The 5,441-nt window shown below is 38.0% G+C and overlaps 1 protein-coding gene across 1 annotated transcript in view; it reads left to right on the top strand.

Annotated features, from left to right (window-relative positions):
* Positions 1-735: 735 nt before the first annotated feature.
* Positions 736-5,441, top strand: part of USP3 (ubiquitin specific peptidase 3) — a 40,951-nt gene continuing 36,245 nt past the window's right edge. Inside the window, exon 1 of the mRNA XM_026856027.1 lies at positions 736-866. The gene's annotated coding sequence lies outside the window, so the exon portion shown is untranslated. The remainder of the gene's footprint in view (positions 867-5,441) is intronic.

The raw sequence follows: 5,441 nt of genomic DNA, 5'->3' as shown, positions 1-5,441 counted from the left end.
CGGGGAGAAAGCCTCCTTCGGGAGTGACCGACCCGGGAGCACGGGAAGGCTAGACGTTAAGGTGTTCCTTTTTTAAAAGGAAAGCTTAGTTGCCCTTTGTCTCGCAGTATCGGTGCTTTCGTGTGGAAAGGCTGCTGCTCACTTGAGTTCTTCCCTGATTGCAGTTTCCTGCAGCCAAGGTGTGGTAGTGCTGCTGCTTCCTTTGGCAAAACCAGTTGTTTTACTCTGTAATGCTTTTGATTTTAGAGGGAGTACACTTTACAGTGGAATAATGGGGAGAATGATTAGAAGGAAAGGAATAGTGCAGGAAAATCTGTTGTCCCTAATGTTTTCTCAATGAAAAAAAAAAATTAATGACTAGAAGTCTTAACTCTGTAGGTTCATCTGTTATCTTCACAGTATCAAGGGTAAGCCGACTTGTCAACCAGAAGCATATGGCAGTAGGGAACCACCCTTCAGGCAACTTAAAAAAGATAAAAGTGCCAAAACTAAAAATACACGCTCAGGTATTAATGTAACTTTCCGACGTCAAAAATTAGCCAGTTTACAGCTACACGACCCTGTTAGGCATGCTGCTTCTCGACAAAGAAGTTCAGCGATTAGAACAGTTTTTTCTTTGTTGTTCAGAGGTGTTTTTCCCAAACCAGCACTTAGAGGGACAGCCAGTTGCTGGGCAGTCAACTGATTTATTACATCTGAGAGGCAAGAGGAAGGTGCTGAACACTTTGGAGAACTGAATAGACTGATGACGATACCGTGTCTAGGGGAGTGTCTCTGCTTGATAGGCTTTTTGAGAAAATTGAGACAAGTCACACAGTGCTCACATAGATAACTACTGAATTCTTAACATGTGGCTATAGAGGAAGGTAGGTGCCTTGAATTTAAAGCATTCCGGTGAACAAACAGCAGGCTCTTGTTAGTTTAAAGCAAATGAAAATTCTTTTTAAAACTGGATTTTGCATTCCTACTAGTAAATATAGTGCCTCCCTTTTTCAGTTCCAGCTAGTTTAAAGCAAATGAAAATTCTTCTTTTTAAAACTGGATTTTGCATTCCTACTAGTTAATATAGTGCCTCCCTTTTTCAGTTCCAGCTAGTAATATGTGATTATTGTTACATTAAATCCCTAATGTTATATAGAGCACTGTCTCTTTCTTGTTTATTCTCGTTTCAGTGAGATTAATTTTTGTGAAGATATGTAATACTCGTTTCTTATTTGCTGCTTTTGCTGCAACTTGGTAATATAAAATCAAATGGAGAAAATGCCATATATAAATCAGTATCTTCTCAAAATTTAATGCATTTTCTATTGCTTCTGATGTTGTTTTCTACGGTTCTGTGGGCTTGGTTATTTTTGTTGGTGGTGTTGCCTCAGTTGGAGAAAAATATTTAGAAGGTAATTTTCTGCAGTCTGTAATGGTAAGGCATCTCTTGTGAAGCACGTTGTGTTAAAATGACTCAGAACTTGTTGTCAGTCCTGTTCGGAGTTGCTGCTGACCTTTCCAGAAAAGGGGATAGAGTAAGTGAAGATACTGATACAGGAAGCTTTCTGGCAGGCACGTGATCTGCCAGTGATAGCAAAGCATTGCGAGTTCTTAGTTCAGACTGCCAGTGACTATTTTTATCATTATCCTGCGTTTCTCCGATTTGAGGAGCTGGCATTGACATGCTGAGTGATGCATAGTGATAAAGTACATTTTCCTTGGCTCTCCACAAAAAAATCTCCTCTTGCAACAACACCTTCACAAGGCATTTTTGAACGTTGTTATTTGATACGGTGTATTGTGTCATTGTATAATGGAGCAGTGTTGCATTTGGCGCTGATATTTGGAAGCTAGCTTTACTGAAGTTAGGGAGTTGATTGGAGGAGCATGTGCACCAGCCTGAATTGCTCTTTTGGCCTAAATCAGTTCCCCTTGAAGCTACCCCACAAAGTTGTTACAGAGGTCTTGTGATGGAGGAAGACTCCTAAAAAAGCAGTAAGAAGAAGGTCTGACAACGAGTATGAATGCTTTTGCTCCAAATTAAAAAGTAATGATGTATATGCTCATTTTTAAGTGTCTTTAGGATGTCTGTTACTGTTGTGTAGTTTGGAAGTCTGAGAGTTTAAGCACTCCTGTTTAGAAAATGGCATGCTTTCCCCTGAGTATTTAATCCAGTCAGGCATGCTCTGTACAGTAAGTGATGCAGAAAGCAGCACACATTTGCTTTAAGGAGCTTTAAGACTATCAAAAGAGAGCACAGAATGCCTTTTTGCAGATCCAGAGGCAGTTCGCTGTTGTTGTAATTGAGCATTTAAGAGGGAGATGAATATATAAAGTAGAAATTGTACAGAAACTGAAAATGGCTTTTATTCAGTGCTGTCACGTGAAATACTGCATGCAGATGTCTGTTAATTCCAATTAGAGTGCAGTCTTTTCGTGCACTTTAATTTCTGAAACTTCTGCTGAAGTTGGAAGCAGAGTAGCTGGAGGCGTTGGCAAGACTGCAAAGTGTCACAGACTAAATCAGTTGAATTTGTATGATGTGCCACACCTTCAGCACTGTTGTGCAAATCATGTAATTATGAAAAGTACTCTGGAACAGCTCAGATGTGGTATTTCTCAACAACTTTTCATAGACTCATGAAACCACAGGGAGCCATGCCTCACCTAAATGAGATTGCAATCTTCTAAGCACACCTGTGCAAGTCTGAAGAGTTTTAACAAGGTTTTTTTTCTGCATGGTTGAGGATTCATTAGTTCTCACTGGACTCATTGATTGTTCAATGTATAATTTGGAGTTCTTTTTTTAGAAAAACAACTGCAGACAGATAGAATTGTGTCTGCTCAAATGGAGATTTGGTGTTTTGGTTATTAGATTTTTGGGGGGTTTGTTTTTTTTTTAAGGGGAATTGTACTTCTGAAGTATGCTTAAAACTGTTGCTTTTCAGATCACTGTCAGTTGAATACATTTTTTTTCTTCAATAACGTAATTTTGTTTGATATTGAAGAGCAATTCTGGCTGTAGACTAGTATTTCCTCCAAAAGCTAAATATATGCGCCTGGCATCTGTTTCTTGCATTCTAACTTCTGTTGAATAAGAGCTGTAGCTTCACAGTTGGTCAGAAACATACATTGTGGCATTTGCAAATGACGCTGGCACCATAAAAAGTACAGAAAGTGAGCATGAGGAAGCTGTTTGAGGCCTAGTGAATGATGATTATGGTGGAAATCCACATGCTTTTTTTTCTGTGTTTGAAGTAATTTACTAAATTACTTAGTAAATTCAGTTAGTTCACAATAACTCTGAATATCACTGAATGCTTTATATGTGAGAGCAAACGTTTTGGGCCAAGTAGGAGAACTTTCAAGAACATGTCTGTACTGAGTCAGACTGCTTTTGATGGGGTTTTTTTGTTTGCCTCCCCCCATCAGTTTTTGTTTTTGTTTTCTCAGTTAAATCAGTTACACTGTTCTCTTTTCATTGGGGTAGGTAACAGCATTCTGCCGCACTGTGTGTTTTGGCATTGGACTGTTACAGTCAGTGCCAACACAAATACACTGTAAAAGCTCAGGTACACAGACTTTAACCATCTTGGCTTTCCTTTACGTCTCAGCTCCTTGTTACTGTTTTTTCTCCATCTCCATGAGTAACTGTCTCTCCTTTTGCTTTTTCCTTTTTATTACTGGAGGTCTTCATTTCCTCTTTCCTTCCGTTCTTACTAGAATACAGGAGGAAAGAACTCACCAGAACTGGAGAGGGGGAGGTAGGACCTTCTTCCTGTGAAAAATTCTAGTCAGCTACATGTAGGCCCAGGATAAGCTCATGGACCTAATGGTCCGTATGAGTGAAGGTTATTTGTCACACTACATCTGGAAAATGAATTTGGCCTGGGAATTACCAGCTTTATTCTGAAATTTAAACAAGTATGTAAAAAAAGTTACCTTTTTAAATTCAGTCACTTTAATTTCAAAGTTGGGTAGCCTTTCATCTGTTTCTCTGGGTCACTGCAATGCAGGAATGCTTGTTAGTAACTCTGCAGACTCTATAGGTTGTTACATCTCTTTAGATTAATTCCCTGGCTGTCTTTTTAAGTATAGCTTGTTAGATTTGGGTTATTTTAGACTCAGTCTTGTTTTCCTTAAAACTGTTTGGTTTGGTGGTTTGGTTTTTTTGTTTGCTTGGTTTTTTTTGTTTGTTTTTTTTTCCATTTGAATCAGTTACTGACGGTGGGGGCAGTAGTTATCTTTGCCTGTGTGATAGAGCATAGTGCTTTGGAACTGATTCTATTAGAAGATGGGGTAAGGGTCTCAATTTTGGTCTTAGAAGCTAGAACTAATTTTCCTTTTAACTGCAAAAAAGGGGAGTCTTTGTTTTCAAATATTTGGTATCTTTTAAAAGTCAATTAAAAATGTATGGTGATTAATATTTTATAGATTTTCTTTTAAAAAATGTGTTTATGCTCAGCAAAATCACAATCCATCACAAAACTTGAATATTGGTTAGCTGAGGAAAGAGACTGCTTCAGTCTTTGTTTAGAAACTCGGCCTAATCTTCATAATGATTTTGAAGATAAACTTTGAAGGAAAAATTTTACTAGTGACTACTCTAAAGTATTTAATGATTAACTAAAATCAGTGTTTTGAAATGACTCTTTAAAGTGTACTGTACGGTAAGGAGACAGGATCGTCTCAGGCATTGTGGAAATGGGATGTATAAGGCACACAGGTGTGTAGGAGAGTCTCATATGTGCACGGCAGACTCTTGATTTATCCACAGATTAGTGCAAATCTCATTACAGCTGGTTTAAATGTAAGCAGGATAATTTTCACCTGCCTTTCCCAAGCCCTTCAAGATGTGCAGGTGTTAAACAAGATCAATGCATTATTCTTTGTTTTTCTGATTGTTGCTAAGGTGCTAAGGCTGACAGAGTTAGACTAGTTATTCTTTTTGTCACATCTGTGACTGAGGTTCGCAGAGTGAAAGTTTCAGACCCAACGTTTGGAATGAAATAAAACTTTGAGCCATTTCTCATTTGATAAGTACCACTCACTTCATTTAGTAACTTGTTCATGCTTTGCTTTCTGTTTTAGCAAACATTCATTACCTAGGTAAAAAGTGGTTAAAGGCCATTAATTAGAATAATCCATGGAGGTTAGAAAGTACAACTTAATCAGGAATTTAGATCTGAAAACTAGTTAAGACTTTTCTGATTTTTATTTTGAGATTGTTGGAGGAAACTGTTCATAGTGTAGAGTAAATTAGAATTATATCTGATAAAATATTCACTTCTTTATGTTGTCCTTGTTATGGGAGCACTGTAGGATTTTGTGTTCTGAATGATTCATTTCCTTGATTATAAGGCGGTGTTTTAAACTGTACGTGACACAATGAATACACTTAACCACTCAGCAATCTTAAATGGTATGTCGTCCTTGGGTCCTCCCCGTCCATCCCCCCC

Source organism: Athene cunicularia (assembly GCF_003259725.1).
Source record: "Athene cunicularia isolate RWA chromosome 10 unlocalized genomic scaffold, athCun1 chr10_part1, whole genome shotgun sequence".
NCBI lineage: Eukaryota > Metazoa > Chordata > Aves > Strigiformes > Strigidae > Athene > Athene cunicularia.
The sequence above is the reverse complement of the archived record's forward strand: the minus strand, read 5'-3'. Positions and strand labels throughout refer to the sequence as shown.